This window comes from Muscardinus avellanarius (assembly GCF_963383645.1).
Source record: "Muscardinus avellanarius genome assembly, chromosome: X".
Classification (NCBI taxonomy): domain Eukaryota; kingdom Metazoa; phylum Chordata; class Mammalia; order Rodentia; family Gliridae; genus Muscardinus; species Muscardinus avellanarius.
This window is the reverse complement of record NC_137792.1, coordinates 5,169,270-5,191,548: the sequence shown is the minus strand read 5'-3', so window position 1 is coordinate 5,191,548 and position 22,279 is coordinate 5,169,270. Positions and strand designations below refer to the sequence as shown.

Below are 22,279 nucleotides of genomic sequence, written 5' to 3'. Positions count from 1 at the left end.
GCAGGTGGCTTCTAGAAGCTGAAAGAGACAAGAAGCAGATTTCCCCCTGAGCCTCCTGAAGGAAGGCAGCCCTGTCAACATCTTTATTTTAGCACAGCGAGATTTATTTTAGAGTTCAAGTGTGTGTGTGTGTGTGTGTGTGTGTGTGTGTGTGTGTGTGTGTTGATACTGGGGATTGAATCTGGGAGCATTCTCTCTGTTAATTAAAACCCCAGCTTGATTTTATTTTTATTTTGAAACAGGGTCTTTCTTAGTAAATTGCTGAGGATCTCATTAAATAGCCAAAGTTGGCCTCGAAACTGCAATCTTCCTATTTCAGCCTCCTGAGTTCTGAAATTACAGGTATGTGCCACCACAACTAGCTAAATCTGTGTTATTTTAAGTCACTAAATTTGTTACATGGCAAGAGAAAAGTAAGACTCCTAAATCAACTATTTTTCCATGAATCTGCTTTAGCCTCTAAGGGAACCCCCGAAACACTTCCCAATCAGATATCGTATGCCTATTTCTATCTCAATTAAAATATTGATGTGTTTCAAAGATTTTCTCAGCAATTAGTGTTTGTGTACTTCTCTATATTTAGTTTGCTCGGTGGCTACTCACAAATATGAAATGAGATCAGTTCTTCCCTGCACAGAGCTTGAAATCTACCAGTGGAAATAAGAAATGCCACAAAAATTCTAGCACGTGTCTTGGACTGTTGAATGTTTCTTCTCTCAGTAGTCAAGCAACCAAAAAACTTTGTTGAGCATCCACTGTAAACCTCGACAAGAGCATCAAATTTACAAATATATGGTATACAAAGATGTCATACACAGTAGCGTTTATTATAAATAGATGTCATAGTCACTGCCAACAAAAGAACAAATTCTCAAATATAATTTTTTTATGTGTGGTACTGGGGATGGAACCCAGAGCCTCTTCTACCTCTGGGCTATACTCCCAGACCCATTTTATATTTTATTTGGAAACAGGGTCTCACTAAGTTGCTGAGAGCCTTACTGAGTAGCGGAGGCTGGCCTCGAACCTGTGCGATCCTCCTGTCTCAGCCTCCCAAGTGCTGGGATTACAAGTGTGCACCACCACGCCTGGCTTAACTTTAATTCTAAATAAAAAGATAGTATCACCTCTAAAGAGGTCAATCCCATATTTTCCATTAGGAAAAAAGAAAGGAGAACAAGGAGTCCTAAAAGAACAAAATGTAGGGATCCCCTTTTAGGGAACTCAACCACTGATTTCACCTTCAAGATTTCTGTAAAAAGCATGAAAAGTTTATTTTGTTCCCAAGGAAATTCTTGTTGTTTAGCTCCTAAGCCATCTGCACATTTAAAAATTATAATTTACTGCAGCATTTTGGGCTGTGAAATGTACTAAGTGAAATTTAAGATCAGATGCACACAATGTGAGTTCAAATCCTAGGACTGTCACTTCATACAGTCATAACAACAGTCCTGGGAGCCAGTCCAGCAGGCCAGTCAGCTGGTGGAGACCAGTGCACACTACTGTCCCAAGCCTTTTACTATTTTAAAGCCTTGGGAATCTAGGCAAGAAATCTCTGCCAAGCCTTTAGGCTCAAATTCTGGAATCTCTATTCCTTTCGGTTCAGCTTGCAAAATGCCCAGGTTCTCTCCCACCTCCTATCCTTTCTTGCAACCCCTTGCTAAATGCAGTCAAGTAGCAGACACATGCAACCTCTTTAAGGCGAAAGGTGATGGATACAAAGGTGTGTGGGCTGCATTCCAGGTCATCACAAGTGAATGTTTTAGCAAGCGTTCCACTGCTGCTTAACAAGAGTCACCAGTCTATCAAACCTCTGGTATCTATTCCCTCTCTGCCTGTTACCTGACAGCTAAATAGATTACTAGGTCTTGGTGACAGCAGCACCTCAGTTTAATGTTCAAATCTTTCTACTGGGGTAGGCTAATTGCTGCAGCAAAAAGTTAATTGCTGGGACAGACTGTGTGAGCATTCTGCAGCAAAGCACATTCCAAATTTAGTTTTTGTTTGCATTGGAATTGATTGGGCTATTTGTGGGGGTTTTGTGTTGAATTTTAAATATCATATAGATATTAGATATTAGTCTTCTATTGGAGAAGTAGCTAGCAAAGATTTTCTTCTATTCTCTAAGCTCTTTCTTTAGATGATTGGGTTTTTTTTTTTTTGCTGTGCAAAAGCTTTTTAATTTGATGCCATCCCATTTATTGATCATCAGTTTTATTTCCTGAGCTTTGAGGGTCTTTGCGGGTCTTATTGAGAAAGTCTGTACAAATGCCTATATGTTGGGGAATTAGACTTGTGTTTTCTTCTAGTAATTGCAAAGTTTCTGGTCTAATTTCTAGATCTTTGATCTATCTTGAGTTGACTTTTTTTTTGTAGGGTAAGATAATGAGATCTAATTTCATTCTTCTGCATACGGATATCCAGTTTTTCCAGCACCATTTGTTGAAAAGTTTCTATTTGCTCCAGTGTCTGTTTGTGGTGTGTTTGTAAAAAAGTCACCTGACTATAAATATGAGGATTTGTCTCTATATCTTCTATTCCACTGGTCAATATGTCTGTGTTACGACAATATACTATTTTGTCTGTTATCAATTTTTTGTGGTACTGGGGATTGAAAACAGAGACATTCTACCTCCTAGCTATACTCCAAGCCTTTTCTAATTTTTTTAAAATTTTGAATCAGGGTCTTGCTAATTGCTGAGGGTCTTCTAAGTTACTGAAGCTGGCCTCGAACTTGCCATCTTCCTGTCTCTCAAGTATAATAATTACAGGCATTGTGCCACCACACTCAGCTCTGGTATCTTTTTTTTTTTTTTGGTGCTAGAGGTTAAACTCAGGGACATTCTGCCTTTGAGCTACATTCCCAGCCCTTTTCATTTTTTAAATTTTGAGACAGGGTCTCACTAAGTTGCTGGAGTTGGCTTCCAACCTGCAATCCTCCTAGCTTAGCCTCCCAAGTACTAGGGTTACAGACCTGCACCTCCATGCCCAGCTCTGATATAATTTTTAACTTACATTGCATTTGCTTCCAAAATCACAGCTGTGGATGGGTAAATGTAATAGTTGGCCTTTTCTTTAACCTTTTGAAGACTCAGAGATAAAATAGGAGAATAAATTTTCTGTGCCCTTCCTGCAGTTTGAAGTTTGACTGTTGGTTCTGATTCTGTGAATACCTTGAGTGGGTATAAATGTGATCTGGTGGCTCCTGAGACTGTCCCTTTCCTTGCCCTCCTCTCCACTTGCCCTTCTTCCTCTTGCTCTTGGACCCACTATTGTCGACTCTCTAACACATGTTTCATTTTACTCATGCTCCAGACTTGAGCTTGCTGGAAACCAGAAATTTATTTTTAGGTTTTTCTTTTTCTCTGTGTTTTATTCCAAGCTCTCCCCTCTCTGCCTTTCCTCACATTCCTAGGCTTCTGCTCAGCCAACTTTTCAAATGTGAGAAAAAGACATGCCATGGAAGGAAGACTTAGTGGCGGCCAGCCGAAATGTCTGGTGAGCCCTCTGGAAGGCAGCGTGAGGGCCCTGGATGGTATAAGCACTAACTGGAATGATGACAGACTTGTGAAGGACAGAGGTACCAAAAGGAACCTCCATGACTCTTAATAAGCAGTGTATGCTAAAGAAAGCTCTGGGCTCCCCAGACCACAATTAGGATGGAGGGTGTGGTTGGGAGAGGCCACCATGGTACAGACATCCACCCACCCTGGCATCTGTAGAAGTCAGCGATAAAATGCTTAATGGTCCAATAATGTTGCAATTGGTGTTAGAGTCATGGCTTTGGTTTTTATCACCTTGCAGGGATATTATGTGTTATTAATACATAAGCTTGAGAAGAGGAAATTCTCATCTTCCTTCCTCCCTCCCTTCCTTCCTTCCTTCCTTCCTTCCTTCCTTCCTTCCTTCCTTCCTTCCGTCCTTCCTTCCTTCCTTCTGAAATATTGGGGATTGAACCCAGGGACATTCAAACTGTAAGTTACAAACACCCCCGTCCTATTTTTGTTTGTTTGTTTCGAAACAAGGTCTCACTAATTTGCTAAGAACCTTACTTGAGTTACTGATGTTCTCCTTCAACTTGAGATCTTCTTTTCTCGGCCTCCCAAGTCCTGGGATTATAGAAGTGCACCACCACACTCAGTGAGGAGAATAATTTCTAATTAACAAAACCTCCTGAAATTCTTCTAGTGCTGCTATCCCCTTTCAACCTACGCTAGCCACCCATGGCATCGTTTCAAATTACAGTGTTTCTTTTCCTTTCCATGTTAACCTTTTAGCACCTATAGTATTTCTTGTAATCCCAGCATTCAGGAGGCTGAAACAGGAGGATCAAGGTTCACAGCCAGCCTCAGCTACTACTTAGTGAGGTCCTTTGCAACTCAGTGAGACCTTGTTTCCAAATAAAGAATAAAAATGGCCTGGGGGTGTATCACAGAGGTAGAGTGCTCCTGGGTTTCATCCCCAGTACCACTAATAAAAAAGAGATGTTCTCAGCTGAGGCAATATTGAAATTTGGGACCAGAAGAGTCTCAGTTCCTTGATCAGCAGTGAATGGGGAGATGGTGCATAGCTGCTCCAATTTCCTAGTCCGTTGCTCAGGATAAATGAGGCATATACTACACCCTCTCCTAGTGTTCCCCAGTAGGATGGTACTTCAGGTGCCCACAGAACTAACTTTTTAGATAATATCTGCCGATTGGTTTCTTCTCCTTCTCTGTCTCATCTCCCAAATAAATTACTTAAACTCAAATCTTTGTCTCAGGGTCCACTGGTAGGAGAGCCCAAGCTGAGACTCCATTTTACCAACATGGTAATTCAACATGTTTAGAGGAATGTTGAGCTAATTCACAAAGATTTGGCCATGAAATGCTGTTGATCAGGGCTGTCACCAAGGATTCTCAGGCCTGCACTCTGGGTGGGCCAGACTGCATTGGGATGGGTGTGCACTAATGTGTAAGTTCATGATGATGTGGACATTGTTATTTCTCTTGTGTTTTCCCACAAGTTCCACAAATGTTTCCACATTCTAGAAATTGAGCATGCTCTAAGCCATGACTTTGAAAGTCAGTTTTGGCTGCTGATATTATTTTTAAAGAAACAAAACAGTTTTGTTTTGCTTTTAATTTTGGCTTTTGTTATGCTTTGCGATCCTTTCTGCTCTCAAGGCCTTAACTTACTTTTCTAGTGCTTTGAATAATGCTCCTGGTGATATTTCATAGACACTTCTGTATGGATATGATTGCAGTAGAATTTTACTGGTTATACTTTACATTCTAAAACTCTTATACATATAATATTTCACTTAATCCTTAGAAGTCCCCTGAATAATAGGATTATAATCATAATTTAATGAAAAAGGAAACTGAATTCCAGGGAGTTTAAAAGAGTTTCCTTTCAGCACTTTTATCTTGTCATGAATTAACATAAATGTTAATAAAAGTCATTAAGATGATCAGCAATTCTGCAAAGACATCAGAGAAGAAAAGAGTAATCTCCAAGGGAGCAGGGTGGGGAGTAACTGGGCTCCAGGGTATGGGGAATATGGGAATGAATGGCTGTAGACCTCAACAATGGCCTTGGATCTTCTGGAATAGATGTATTAATTTACTGTATTCTCATGCAAGGGAGAAAAGCAAACACTCTTTTTTATCTTAAAGAAAGCTAGTGAGTACTTTTCTCAAATTCCAGCAACACTTCTTTACTATTGATGACCATCTTCAGTGAATTGTCAGCACCATTAATTGATAGTCCATCTCCCCTGCATCACCAGCCAGGAGCCTACAGGCACCACCACTGCATTGATATTCACATCATCTTGACCTTGCTTGCATTGCATCATGCTTGTACCTGGTGTGAAGACAAAATGCAGCACATCACTATCCCAGACATTAACATTGGATTTTGAGGCCAGGTTCTAACCTAACAGATGCTTGCAGGAACTAGAATCTCTTTCCTTTGATACACAGCTCTGAGTCAGAGTCCCTACTGACAGTTACTATTAGTGATGTCAAACTCAATCTAATTGCTTGAACCTCTGCCTGCTGCCTGCTGTTGGTAACTGAGCTTCTCCTGTGCAAACCAGTTGCCCTCCTTTGGTCCTTCTACTAACAATGAACCAAGTGTGACTAAGTGATTCTGTACTGACCCATATTCAACTGAAAAGACAGAAACCCTGTAGGTATTTCAAATTTAAAAAAGATTTAATATAGGAGCTAGAGGTTTACTAAAGAATTAAAAAGTACCACAACTAGCATTCAAGAAGTTAGGAAGATGGTAATAGCAGAAAAGCACAACTTAATATCTCAGCTACCTTCTATACCTGGCAGCACCTAGCAACATCTTCACTGGCTATAGTCTGTCTTCCAGACTGGATATACATCTGTCTGCCACCAACATCTGGGCTTTGGATTCTCTTTTTCCTGTGAGTATGTCTTATTTATGTGATCTCACCTTAAACTGTGATGACAAGAAGCCTGAAAATTATAGTTCACAAACCTGGGATACAGGAAAATACATAAAAGAAAGAACACAGTGGTGAGTAGCCTCCTGATACCTCAGGCCATATTCTATCTCTAGAGATTTTCTCAAACTGTGAGCTTGGTATACTCAAAGAGGATGTCATTCCTCCAAAACTGAAGGTGATTAAGAAGAACAATTCTGATTGGGTGCAGGCCAGTAGAAATCAGAAAGAAATAGCAACTGGAGACATGTCAACACTCCAATTTAAAATTAATCAAGAATGATTTCTGTTAATAGTTGCTGTAGATGTTGATGTGAATTAGAAAGAAACTGTGACCTATGCTTTATGCATAGAAACCAGAAAAATTGCCCAACTCTATGCCCACATCCTATTATACATAGTATACTTGTACTCTGCAATTTTCTTACCTTCTGGCAAAAAATGTTGAGCACTTTAATCATTTGGCCAAATGGCCCATGCTCTACTTCTGAATGCCAACATGAGAGTCTTGGGATAAGTCAGCTCCCTCAGAGACAGACCTTGGAAATAGTCTCCAGCAAGCAATGAGGGTTGGCCAGACACCTGCTCCAACAAACCAGTCCCAAAGGGCATGGAACCTGATCACGAGTGCTAGAAATAGTGTTAGGTTTGTTTTTAGTGACATAGTCTACTTGTCATCTGATTCACAACATTTACTTCCAAATGCCTGTGCTTTTGGCCTGGGCACAAAACTGAAAGCCTGAAGCATGCATGAAATTGACCCAATGCTGTATGAAAATGTCACTGCACGTCATGTCACGTCATGCTGTGTGTGTGTGTGCGCGCGCGCGCGCGCGCGTGTGTGTGTGTGTGTGTGTGTGTGTGTGTGTGTTACTGGATACATTGTGGCACTGAGCTACACCCCAGCCTTTTTTAATTGTTATTTGGAAACAGAGTCTCACTAAGTTGCAGAGGGCGTCACCACTGAGGCTGGTCATGAATCTGCATCCTTCTGTCTCAGCCTCCCAAGTACTATGATTACAGGCTTGTACCACCAGTCCTGGCACAAAATAGTCTTTGTATATTCATTATTTTCTTATACCTTGTTAACTAATATTTCTATTTCTTCTAGGAATATCATATAGTGAATTGTAGTCAATGTTGTTCTGAAAATAGAATTTTTAAAAATTCTATTTGGAAAATGTTTTATAAAGCTTATTTAATATTAAAATTTTATTTCTTTAATAATGATCAGCAGTCAAATAGAAAGGCATAGTAACCTAATAATAAAAATATTAAATGTTAAAATTATGTTTCAGCCGGGCGTGGTGGCGCACGCTTGTAATCCCCGCGCTCGGGAGGCGGAGACAAGAGGATCACGCAGGTTCAAAGCCAGCCATGCTGGCTTAAGAGACCCTGTTTCCCAATAAAAATATAAAATAGGTCTGGGAGTGTAGCCCAAAGGTAGAAGGGTTTCAAGGAACCCCCGGATCACCAAAAAAATTATGTTTCAAATTAAATTATTTAATTGGAAGCTATATTTGTATATCTATAAATATTGAAAATCTCCATTGTGTTGAACATTAGTTTATCATCAGTTCTGACTGTATCATTGTACTTATTTTTCTTGGAATAAAGGTACATCTTAGACCTTATATGACTTTTATTATGTTGACAATGATATATCAACAAAATATTTTATAAGAGTAAATTTGTGTGCTGCATCTAACTCTTTATGACTTTTAACCCAAAGTACTCCAGACTTCTAGACTAATAAAAAGACAACAAATCCAAACTAAGAATACTGGGAGATTTATTGTGGAAAATACAGTGTACATGAAATCATGTTAGGTCAATCAATAACTTATCAAAGGGGATTGTTTGACAATGAGGGGAAAGTAGGAATACCAAAACATTTGTTCAAGAACTAAATTTCAACTTGATTTTAAACAAAAACATAAATGTGAAATTATACCAATACCTTCTATACCTAAGTTGTGACATGAATTTAGGAACTGGTAGTTTTGATCAGGTTCTTAATTATTATGATTGGTGACTATATGTAAAGTATGTTTCCAGTTTTTGGATAAATACGCTATTCATACTCATGGGAGTATCTCTCTGAATAGTCAGGAGATGTGTATTGAGATGTACATGCATGACTGTAAGAGAGAGAGGAAGACTTGTTCTTCTTGATTAATGTGCTTTGGATTTCATATATCTTGTGGGATTCCATGTAACTGAAAACAAGCTAGAAAAAGCAATAACATTCAGTTTTCTTTCTGACAAATTTCCATAATGCCTGCTCTATTATCCTTGTTATTTATATACCTGAACTTTCAAAACTATTGTGATTTTGGTGGTCTCATAATTTTTCATCAATTTATATTCTAACACTTGACTCAATAATTATAGTTGAGAAATAATGGCTTCAAGGAGTTTTAAAACTGAAAAGTTACTTCAATGAATTATATTAATAATCATCTTTTTACTTATGAGGTTTTAAAATAAAAGAGCATTTATGCTGTCTTCCTTCTCTCTTCTTGCCTCAATGCTTTTTTTTATTAAAAAATTGTATTATCTGTGCATGGTGGTAGTGGCCTATAATCCTAATTATTGAGAGGTTGAGACAAGAGAATCACAGATTTAAGGCCATTCTCAGCAACTTAGCAAAACTGTCAGCAACTTAGTGAGACACTTTAAAAATTAAGAATATATAAAAAGAATGGGGTGTAGCTTGATGATAGAATGCCCCTGGATTCAGCTTCAAGTCACCTCAAAAAAAAAAAGAAAGAAAAGAAAAAAGATATAACATTAATGTGTAGTTACCATTGTGCATTTAGTCTAGATGCTTAGTGGCCATTATGGATTTTAAAAATGCTAACTTTCATTTCCTGCGAACATTCTTCCCAAAGCAGAAGTTTGTCTAGTACACATAACACAGCAATTTCACAATTAGGTAATTAAATTACAAATATGAAAGCTGGCATGTGTTCAAAATAATGAAATTCTAAAAATAGAAAGTGAGTTGAATTAACATAAAGTCATTAACTTTTTCTGGGTGGCGTGAGTTTGCAAAAGACTTGGCTAATTAGAGTTGCTTATTCTCAAAATAGCCCGTGACCCTTGAGTGACACAACATTTCAAGGGTGGGAGCCAGAGGGAAGGTCGGTTTTGGTATTGGAGTGACAAGAAGAACGAATTTCATTTTGAAACCCACCTAGAGTAGCACATGCTATTTTATTTTGAGATTTTTAGCTAAATGCCATAAGAAGATGATTTCATCTTCTTTGTGGTAATAAGAAATTGAAATAATCCCTGGGTTTATAACTTTATATGATTTTAAAAACATTTTCCATGTTGTTTATATCTTTCTAACATTCAAGTAATGATAGTTATTATTTTGAAAAAAAATGTCTCTCAGTAATAATTGTATTAGGGAAGATCATTGGCTCTAGGTTGCTTGTTTCTTTTTTTAAAAAAATACTTTTATTGGTGCGTTGTAATCTCACATTATAATGGAGTTCACAGTGATAGTGACATTTATGCCCACAGCACTTGGTGAGCTTCACCTGAGCTCCCTCTCCACTCCCTCCTCTTCCTCAGACATGGTATTGAGATTGGTATGGGTATTCACACACACACACACACACACACACACACACACACACACACACATCTATATAATGCCAATGGAAGTGTTTCCTTCATGAATTATCTCTCTCCCTACCCCTGCACTAGACCACCACCCTTGCTTTACTGGGGTTTCTTCCCCATTACCTATCTTCCTCTCTTCTATAGGATTACTCCCTAGCTTCTGCATATGAGAGAAAACTTGTGACCCTTCACTTTGTGTGACTGGCTATCTCACTTAACATAATGCTTTCCACGTTTCTCCATTTTCCTGCAATGACACAATTTTGTCCTTCTTGATTGCTGAGTAGAAGCCCATGGCATATATATCTCATAATTTTGTAATCCAGTCACCCATTGATGGATACCTAGGTTGGTTCCATAACTGAGCTATTGTGAATTTCATTGCTATAAACATGGCTTTTCTTATTTCAATATATCTGTTATTTCAATATATCAATGATATCTAATAGCCCTTATAAAATGGTGCTAATCCTTCTTCCAGTGCTTTCCCACTCTTAGCCCCAGGCAACCACTGCTCTCAATCAGCTTTTACTTTCTGCCATTTTAGAGAAATTTTGTCCATTGTAGGATCTTGCTTAAATGGACTCATCATGCACTGTGTGTGTATGTGTATGTGTGTGTGTGTGTATGAATATTCAGCTTTTTTCTCTCAACATGATAGTGATCCAAAACCTTCCTGAAGGGCAGAAGATCACTTACTGTTAGGATATTGAATTTCAGATAATTGTGTTATAATATGATTCTAGAGTTGCCCTTTTATTGGAATTCAATTTTTAGACTTCAGTTTCTTCTCCAGAAATAGAAACAAGCCTGCTTTTCTGAGTCTTTGGTGCTTTTAGAGTACCCTTTTTACTGATTCTTATACTATATTTATTTTTTCTGCTTATGTGATCATCTCCCTACTATGTCCTGAAGTTTACAAGAACAAATAATATGTCTTATCCAGTTCTGTACTCCAATAACTTGATAACCTCATAGGAAGTGATCACTACATTTTTATTGAAATAAGTTGTTTTTTCCCTAATTTTTCTTCCACAACAACAATCATATTCTCTTCCCTCAGACATTGCTATTGAAGATCACAAAGATATGGTAATTAGCAATCAGAAAGATGCAAATAAAACTACACTGAGATGACATATAACTCTAGTTAGAATGCAATCATCAAGAATACAAACAAGAATAAATGCTGGTGAGGATGTGGGGAAATAAGAACCCTTATACACTCTTGGTGGGATTGCAAATGAGTGCAGCTGCTATGGAGATCAGTGTGGAGGTCCCTCAGAAGACTTGGAATAGAACCACACTATGACCCAGCTATACCACGCCTGGGTATCTTTCCAAGGAGACTGACATCAAAATATTATAGTGTTACATGTGTATACATGTTTATAGCAGCACAATGAAAAATAACCAAACTACTGAACCAGCCTAGGTGTCCATCAACTTATGAATAGATTACAAAACTGTGGTATATACACACAATGGAATGTTATTTGGCCAGAAGGAAGAATGAAATTATGTCATTTTCAAGAAAATGGGTGGAACTAGAGAAGGGTGTGCCAAGTTAAATCAGCCAGTCTTAGAAAGTGAAGGGTCATGTGTTTTCTCTCATGTGTGGAAGCTGGAGAAAAAACAATAGAAAAAAGGATTTCATATAAATGAGGAGAGACCAGCAGGGTAGTGGAAGAAATTTGGGAAGAAAACTGAAGTAGAGAGGGAGGAAAGTTGATGAGGTACGAGTAGTTCAAACATTTTATGTACATTTATAAAACTATCGATACCAAGTTCAATATTATGAATGGAAATGGATCTAGAAGGAAACGCTCCAAGTGCTTTATGTGCATATGTTTCTATCACATTAAATCTCAATATAATATATGGTCATAATGCACTGATAAAATATATTTAGTAAGGAAACAAAAAGTTACTGAAAATTTTGCTTTTAACAACAGCAAATGAGGAAGAAAAAGAGGAGGAGGAGGACATATTAGTGGTACTCAACATATTGCTCCTTCCAAGAAAGTAATACTTATCATTTAGATGACAGTAGTTTCCTCCATAAATCCTACCATCCACGTAAATGTCCTTCGTGGAAACAGAACAAAGTTTTGAAATGCCCTGTCTGAAACAGTATGATAGCTATTAATAGAATGCAGAATGCATGCTAGATTACTCATGATGAGAAAGATAGCATCCCCAACACGGAGACAGAAATAAAATGCTAGGAGTTTGTAAGGGTTGCAAATGACACCAACGAGTTACCATTTTAACTCCCAGAGCCACAACAATCCCTTGAATGTCAACTTACTTTTACTGAAAAGCAAACACATACACATAGGTACACATATACACACACATATGGAAAAAGACACAAAGAAAAAATTCAAGGAAAGAAATGAAAAGAGAACAGAGATATTACAGGAGCCACTACATGAACATTGTTTCAGAAATAATCTTCTTAAAATAGAAGGTATACTGCCTCTTTACAAAGATGAGCCTTATGATTCATCTCAGTGTTAATTTTCATGATAAACCCCGAAAGCACAAAGGATTTGAGCCAAAAATCATCCCATGGGAAAATGTGGGAGCAAATCACAAGAAAGTTTCTAGCCTATAAAGGACTAATCACACTCCGAAGCTCCTTTTTTTTTTTTTTTGGTATTAGGGATTGAACCCAAAGGTACACTATACTTCAAGCCTTATTTTATTTTTAATTTTGAAGCAAGGTCTCTCTAAGTTGTTGAGGCTGGCCTTGAACCTATGATCTTCCTGTCTCAGCCTTCAAAGTATTGGGATTACAGACATACCCCACGACACACCTGGCCCAGCATCGCTTTTGAGAAGATTTGAATTCCTGAAGTATACACAAGGATGATATGGCCCTGCAATAACTTGTCTGGATGAGAAATAGCCCAGACCAGGAATGGCCTAAGTAATTCTACACAGAAATGTCAGGTAGACTCACCACAATACATGCTCAGATCCCTAAGTCAAATCTGGAATGGAACCATCACCATTGGGATGGAGCTACCATTCACAAACTCATACACTCCACGTTATTACATGCCAAAATTAAAATCCAAGCAATCCTCCCGGGAAATGATGAAACCTGACCATCATGACACTTTCAAGGGGGCCCCGCAAAACCTCGAGGCATTATTTATTATTGGTGTTTGCTTCCTTTGCTCCCAAAGCCTGTGGTTTATCCATAACATCTGGGCTTCATCGTGGACTGGAAAGCTTACGAGAGCCCTCCTGCTGAGTGAGGCAATGGAAACAGAAAATGATGTCGGAGGATTGTCAACAGGCATTCGGACATTGCCAAATGTCATGTTCTTTTCCAAGGAACATTCAGGATGCAAATAAAAATCAAATAACACTTCTTCTTGGCACAGGGACGGGCCTAATTTGCTTTTGTTTTCTTCTCTCTTGGTTTTAATGTGAACTGGGCTGCAGAGGGTCATGAAGACTTTATCAACTCTAATTATTAGTCTGAGAGTTTGAAAGGAGAACAGTGAAGGCTTTGCCAGTCCAGGAAGGTGAAGTTGTGAAGGGGTTGGACAAACTCGTAGTCATCCCAGGCAGCAGAGTGTACACTTAGCATGTATACCAAACTGGTTGAAGCTTTAATCCCCTTAGCCTGTAGAAATGGAAGAAGAGGTGGCAGAGGAAGAAAGGCACTTCAGAAAGGATGAAGAGCATGAATGATAAAGAGGTAGGTAGCATTGTTTTCTCTTTTTATACCACTACTAGCCACCAGGGAGTCATGAGCTAACCTTTGCTGAAACTTGAAGGACTCAGGTTGGGAAAAAAGCTGTTGTCATCTCTGGTATCTTCAACGCAAGGGAGGATGGGGACTGGCCTCTTTAGCTGAAAAAAAAAAAATATATATATAGCTGTGAAAAAAGCAAATAAGTTTCCACAGGTAGAAAAGTGGGTTCCAGTAAATCCCCAAAGCAGTTGATCTAAAGGTAGAGGGACTTTATATGACTTTACTCTAGAATTCTCCATGTCGGGATCATATCCATTAAACCAAGCAGTGCTTCTCCTTTGATATCACTCTGGCCTCATCTCTTCTTATGCTCAATTTTCTCAAAACACCCATGCAAATCACTACCATTCTATCCCTAACATGGAATTCTTTTCCTGTAAATATAAATGCAACTCACTTATCAGTATTCCACTCAAAGTATCCCTTCTCAGAAAGGGGCCCCTGATCATGTCCCTCCCACATCCCTTTATCCAGCTGTATTCTTTGTGATGTTTCCATATTATGCCTTCTTTATGTATTTATTCATTGTTTGCCCAGGCTCACCCATATCCACAGAATCTAAGCTACAATGAGGGCCATACCTTTGTTTTACTTGTAGCTATTTTACCAGAACCGAAAATAGCACAATTCTGTAAATTTTGTTGAATTAAGTTTTTTTGTTTTTTGTTTTTGTGGTACTGAGGGTGGAATCTAGAGGCTTTCTCCCTCTGGGCTATACTCCCAGACCTATTTTATACTTTATTTGGAAACAGGGTCTCACTAAGTTGCTGAGAGCCTCACTCAGTAGCTGAGGATGGCTTTGAACCTGCACGATCCTCCTGTCTCAGCCTCCCAAACGTGGGGATTATAAGTGTGTGCCACCATGCCCGGACTGTTGAATTAATTGGAAAGGGATTAATGAACTGTTTCTACTGTTGGAAGACAGGGTTACTGGACTGACTTGTATTTATAGGTCTCTTTCAAGGGTTCTGTGAACTCCTTCAAAAAAGCTATCTCATTAGAAACTTTTTGTTGTCCCAAAGTGAGCCCAGTTCAGACTCATTCATAGATTAGTTGCTTAGTAAATTCCTTTTTCTTTTTGAGGTATTGAGGATGGAACCTGGGGGTATTCTACCTTCGTGCTACGCCCTCAGTCCTATTTTTCTATTCTTTTTATCTTGAAACAGGGCCTCACTGAGTTGCAAAGGGCTTCACTAAGTAGCTGAGGCTGTCCACGAACTACGATCCTCCTGTGTCAGCCTCCCAAATACTGGGATTACAAGTGAGCGCCACCACACCTGCCTGCTCAGTAAATTCTTACTCTGTGATAGGTTGTAAAAAAAGCCCAAAATATGGGCATCCTTTCTTCCTTGTCCTGCTTTACCACAGTATTCAGTCCCCCTCATTTATTCTTGTGTTTTTGACATGTCATCATACGTTTTTTTTTTTTTTTTACACGATAAACTTCTGTGGAAGTAAATTATACAAAAGCATTTCTACCTCTGCTTTTAAATAATTGTAGAGGACTCAAGCTTAATTTTGTATTATTCCTACCAACACACCAAAGAACAGCTACCAAGAAGGCAGTAAAAGCCAGACAGTATTTGTTCTACTTTTGATGAAACGCAGGTTCTCTATTAAAAAACAAATTCTGAACCTTAAAAGTTTGAATGGTATTCTTTAAAGCAACTTCCAGCTGATTACATTTAGATTTCTTTTTGCCATGGTTTTTAGCATTTTAAGAAGCTTTGCAATATAATGCATTTTATGGGCTCAGTGCCCTTGATATATCTTTCTGAAATAGTTAAATTTGTGTTGCTATTCACATCGGACTTCTTACCCAAAGAAGCTTGGCCAGTTCCTTGCCAATTACAGCTGGCCTGGGACTTGCTGACACATTTTTCAGGAACTAGTTGTGCAATACATGTTGATCATCTCTGTTCTTCTTCCTTTCCTTATTCATCCATTTGGCTCTTTCCTTCTTCTCTCCCACCCCCAATGGACTCCCTCTATTCCCTCCCCCTTGGAATTTTGGAAGCCATTATCTGCTTTAGTAAACTTAATGGTAAATTGCCTCAAGGATAAAAATGCTCTGCATTTTAATGAAAAGGGACTGTTTCCCTGTCTTTCTGGGATCTCATTCCGCAGTTTTTTTTTTAAATATTTGAAGCAAGTATTTTTTGTTTATTTGTACAAAATTGGACTCTACCATGCAAGCCTAATTTATCAGAAATAAAGCTTAAAATTCTACTTTTTCACATACTCATAAGACACATTCTAAATGAGAAATTATCATTCTCAGTAACATTGTCTTAATTTTATAGCAAATAAAATTCCCAGGATTTTTTGTGTATATACACATATATAAACATATATAAACATATATATATATACAATATATATTATACACACACATATATATGCACATATATGTATTTATAGGTCTATACACATATATGCACATATACATACACATGCATACATACATTGTGGAATGGTTAAGTCAAGCTCCTTAGCATGTAAATTACTTCATATTGATTTTTTTAATGTGGTCAAAACATTTAAAATCTATTTTCAGATATTTTGAAGAATGGAATATATTGTTAATAACTATAGTTATCATGTTGTATAATAGATCTATTGAACTTATTCCTCCTGCTAGCCTTTTGTATCCTTGGACCAATTCTGTACCCTTATTCCTTGGTGACCACAATTCTACTTTCTGCTTCTGAGTCCTGCCATTTTTTGATTGCGCATATAATTGGGATCACGTGGCAAAGGTCTTTCTGTCCCAGTCTTGGCTTATTTCCCTTAACATGATGAGCTCCAGTTTCACCCATGTTATCTCAAATGATGTAATTTCTTTTATAAAGCCAAATAGTGTTCCATTGTATATATATATACACACACACATACACACCATATTTTCTTTATCCTTTTATCCATTGGTGGACACCTAGCTTGTTTCCATTTCTTGATGATAGTGAATAATGCTTCAGTAAACATGGGAGTGATAATATTTCTTTGACATACTGATTTCACTTCCTATGGATACATACCCAGTAGTGGATTGCTATATTATATGGTAGATCTACTTTTAATGTTTTGAGGAATCTGCACACTATCTTCCATAATGGCCACACTATGTGGAAGGGGTCCCTTCTCTCCACAACCTCACTAGAACTTGTCATCCTCTGTCTTTTTAGTAATAGTCATTCTAACAGATATGAATTGATCTTGTGTTTTTATTCACATTTCTCTGATCATTACTGATGTTGTAGATTTTTTCATATACCTGTTGGCCATCCATATCATTTTTGAGAAATGCCTATACACATCTTTTATCGATATTTTAACTGGATTATATATTTTCTTGCTATTGAGTTGTTTGAATTCCTTATATTTTTTTCCTAAATTTTGAGTTCATCTATACTGTCTTCTCTTATAACTGTGTCAGTTTGCTAAGGCTTCTGTAACAATATAGCACAAATGCAGTTGCTGACACAACAGAAGTATATTGTCTCAGTTTTTGGAGCTGGACATTTGAGATTAAATATCAGCAAGACTGATCTCTAGTGAAGACTGAGGAATAATCTGTTTGGTCTCTCTCTCTCTTTTATTTCTAGTGACCGCTTGCAATGTTTGGCATCTCTTAGCTTCTAGGCATATTAACCTCAACTCTGCCATCATCTTAACATGACTCCTCCTTACACATATATCCATTTCTGTGTCCCAAAATACCATAGTTTAAAAGGCCACCAGTAATATTGGATTAGATCCCACCATAATGACCTCATTTTAACTTTATTTCCTTGATAAAGAACTTATATCCAAATAAAGTCACATTTTTAAGTTACTAAGGGCAAGAACCTCAATATATCTTTTTAGGGGGACAAAACTCCCAAAGCACTCCTATTGTGAAGCACAAAACTTGAACATTAATAAAGCAGTGTTCATATTTCTGTTATTGACATAGGATAATAATGGATGTTCCTCTTTGTCAAATCTTAACATTTTTGTGGCTTTGGGGATTGAACCCAAGAGCATCCCTTTTGAGATAAAACCCCAGCCAAATTTTATGTTTTATTTTGAAGCAGGGTCTTGCTAAATTGCTGAGACTGGCCTCCACTCTATTTTCTTTCTGGTTTAGTTTCCCAAGTCCTGGTATTACAGGCATGCGCCACCACACCTGGCTCAAACCTTTACCTTAGTTCACATATAGTGGTACTTCAGCTACTTAGGATGAAAGTTCTAAAAGAATTTCCTAATTGGCTAAACATTAATCTACAGGTGGCATTATAAGAAGATAGCTCTGTATAATATATGCAATTGAAATTATGTCTAATTTTCATTTCTACCCTGACTTTGAAGTCTACATCTAGGCCCTCATTCCATTTCACAAACCTGCCTGCTTACTATGGAGAAATTAAAATACTCTGATGTTGTTCATGACCTTCTTCTCAGGCCCTTTGTCCTTGTTGTGACCACTCTTTAACTTCTGAATCTTCTCTCACTATTGTTGGATATTTGTCTTTGTTCCCTAGATTTCCCTACTTGGTCCTCCCATAAATAAGTTGTCTTAAACTCTACTGGCTGTTGCTGATTCAAACAAGATGTTGAATGTATCATTTTAGCCAGCCCTTTGACATTAATCACCACTGTCAGCATCAGCAAGTCCACACACCAACACACAGACTAGTCCACCTTCATTTCTTCACAAATTGGAGCACTTGGCAAGAAAAGATAATGGCCTCTTGAGATAAGACCTGTGATGAGTTCCTAAGTGATTCTTCCCCTGGTCAGTCTCTACCTCATTGGTTAGATTAATGTGCACTTATTCAAATCCCCTTTCTAATGTGTAATTCTGGAAATGCAATTTGGTGCTTGACAGCCATTAAGAACTCTCCCCTTCATTGCTTGTTCAATGAGTAATTTCTTCAAACTGACATTTCACCTTCATATGCCTGCATGCGCTTCAGTCCAGTGGTTCTTGTCATTGGCCTCACTTGGGATCACCAGGAGACATTTACAAACTCAGATGTCTGAGCCCTACCCCACAGGTTCTCATTTAATTGATCTTAAGTGTGATTGAGGCATCAGGGTTTTAAAAAATCTCTCTTGATGAATGCAATGTTTGGGCAGGGTTGAAAACTGCCCATTAAGAACAACCTGTCCCCATATGTGCAGTTATCCTCTTGTTCAAATGCAGATTCTAATTCAGCAGGTCTGGGAACAGGCAAGATTCTACATTACTGACTATCAGGGATGCTGTTGGTCTATCCATTGGACTAGCAGGGTGATAAAATGAGCTTTTTGAGTTCTAGTACCACATATTGGTTATCTTTGTGTCTCTTAAACAACGCTTGAAACCAAATTACATATAAAGTTCCCTTCCCCAACTTTCCAGACATTTTATCTACATATTGAAGCCTATAATTAGGCCTATAGTTTTCTTGGTCCTGGGGATTAAACCCAGGGGCCTTCTACCTCCAAGCCACTCTCAAGCCTATTTTATTTTTTTAGTTAGTTTGAAACAGAAGCTTGCTAAAATGATGAGGTCTCTCTAGGTTCCTGAGGCTAATCTTGAATCTGAAATTTTCTTGTCTTAGCCTCCCAAGTATTGAATTATAAGCATACGCCATCATGCCTGGGTAAGCCCATCTTTTTTTTTTAAACCTATACTTTGCCACAACCAGATGGTTAATGCTTTATCCATTCTTTCAATATTCCATCAAAATATCCCAAGTGCACTTTATTGCCAGGTACTGGTATTCAGTGGTTAATAGTATGTGATTTCTGCCCTTAAGTTTGTGTGTTTTGGAAGGAGATTATTCTCTAGGTTTGCTTCCTTGATTATCTGTGGTAAAAAGACAAGGTGTTCCAAACTCTTTTGCTTTTGTCAAGTACAAAATTTGGCCTTAACAATGTAATATGACTGCAAAAATTTCTAAAGAATTATTTTCAAGTTCTCTGCTGGTCACAGAGTGGCAGTAAGTAGTTTTCAGACCACTTTGAGTAGCTTTGCTTTAGGGGCTTGCCAGACAAAGTTTGATCTGTGGACCAATAGCCTCCACTCCCCAGCTGCTTCTGAGAAATGCTGGAACATGGACCCTGCTTGGGACCTACCTAACCACAACCTGCATTTTAACTAGATTGCCAAGTAATTTGTGCACATACAGACTAAGAAGCACAGCCACAGGGCAGTGGCTTTCAACCTTGACTGCATATTAGATTCATGTGAGAGCTTTTAAAGTACTGCTGCCCAAACGATATCCAACAAATGAACAATCTTTGGGGGTAGAACCTAGGTATGTTTTATTTTTTTAAATAGCTTGCCAGGTGACTTTGGTGGATAGCCTAGAGGGAGAATCAGTACTAAGGCAGTCTAGATTTCACAAGGAAATAGCCAACCACTGCTCTCACCCTAGGATCAGCTCAGATTCCTAGAGACCCACTTATTTTTTGCAGACCAGATCTGATATGTTTTTTCTCCTGCTCCTTCTCCTATTCCTCCTCCTCCTCCTCTTCCTCTTGTACTGGTAATTGAACTCAGGGCTATTTTACCTCCAGCTACACACCCATTCCTATTGTATTTTTAATTTTGAAAGGTCTTGCTAAATTGCTGAGGCTCTAAGTTGCTGAGGCTGGCCTGGAACCTGTGATCCCCTAAAAATTGGGATTACAGGCATGCATCATCATGCCTGGCTGAGCTATTTCTTGATGGGCATATTTAGGTACATTTCTTGGATTAGTGGTTCTCCAGCTTTAGTTGCATAATAGTCTATGAAGATGGATAGACACATCTTTATACAGTGGCTTCAAGGGCTTTTTTTTTTTTAACTGAGGTGGAGCCTCATTGTATATTAACCAAGGTGGAACAATGAATAGGTGGCTCCCACTGCTGGCTATCTGACCAGCAGCTGTTTCCTTTCCTTTTCTTCCTAATGGCAGGGAATTACCTGAAAATGCCAGGTATTATCTTTACCAGGGCCCATTGCATCTTATAATGGCTCTGTGAATGTGGACAGGGAGACAGGGAATTATGCTAGGTAGCTTTCTCCAAGATAAAAAAGAGCAGTGCTGAAGTAGGAAAACTATCAGACCTAGAAAGAAATCTATTATCATATCTACTCTCATGGACTTTTAAGTGTCTCGATTTCTATTGGTGTAAACTCAGATTGCTCAGTGGATTGGTTGGTGAATCAAAGAGATGGGTCAGGAGAAAATAGTCCTTTTAAAAATACTCCATTTCCTTACTCAGAGCATGGGGCATGAACCAACAGCATCAGCACCATTTAGGAGATGACTAGGAATGCAGAACCTCAGGTGCTAGACTTCTAGAATCATCAACATGTCCAGGTAATTGCTAAGCATGTTGACGTTTGAGAAGCTGTGGTCTGAAAGAGTTCCTTTTCATGAACTCCTTTTCAATGGCTATTTTGTTTCTGTTGCCACAAAAGAGCAGTCTGCCATAAGGGGAAGCCATTTAAGAGCCTGGGCACATTCTTCTCTTGGGGATTCAAACATCTGTTTCCATACCAAAGTGGAAGTGTTGTGGTGTGTTCTGTTGGAAAGCCACTACCTACATGCCATCATGTAAAGCCACATGCTATTTTTGGTTTTTTTTTTTTTTTTTTCGGGACAGGACAAATATTCTGCTGCCCAAATGACTCCAAAGAACACGAGGCTGATGTGTCTCATATTTTTTTGTAACCTTGCTCATCTAAAAATGTCCTGGGAATTTATTATTGAGATAGGCCTTATTTTACTAAGTACTTCAGCATCTGTATCAGTTGTCTACCACTTAGTAGGTTATCCTTTCTCCCTTTTTATTTCCAAAGACATGTTATGTTTTCTAGTACTGTTTAATCAGCAAACCAAAACCAGAAATTGATTCAATATGCATGACAATTAGTTGGATGGCCATCTCCATCTCAGTTTTCTTCTTGGGGTTTGAAGTGGAAAGGCACTTTGGATTTCGACCTGGGGGAAGAGGGCCTGATGATGGTTCAGGTTTCCTCATTGTGGTCCCAGGAGCTTGGAAGCTGCCAGAAAGCGTTTAACAGATAACCTGGAAGCCACTTGGGACAATTCATTGAGATGGAAAGAGAAAATATAAGATATAAATACCGACATTTGGTTCTTCAAAGGAAAAATGTGGCTATCAAGAAGGAAATTACTTAAGTCTAACAGAGTTAGGTGAAAGTGGTTTGCAAATGTCTATCTTTACCTCTTGCTTTCCAAGCTTCTGAATGCCAGACAGTACCCTGATGGAATTTGTGGAAGAACAGATGTGAGTTTAGGCTTATTACTTGACTAATCTTCACTCTATTATTATACTTTATAGTGTTTTAAAGATGTAGATTCTTAACAATCCTTGTTACCGTAATTAAATCCTTCCCAGTATAATGGTAAAAAAGGACATATTG

General features: G+C 38.3%; 1 protein-coding gene across 1 annotated transcript in view; it reads left to right on the top strand.

Annotated features, from left to right (window-relative positions):
• The window catches only part of ARHGAP6 (Rho GTPase activating protein 6), a gene marked incomplete at both ends in the record, with an annotated part of 524,441 nt that overhangs the window by 79,054 nt on the left and 423,108 nt on the right, over positions 1-22,279 (top strand). The gene's annotated exons all lie outside the window — the stretch shown is intronic.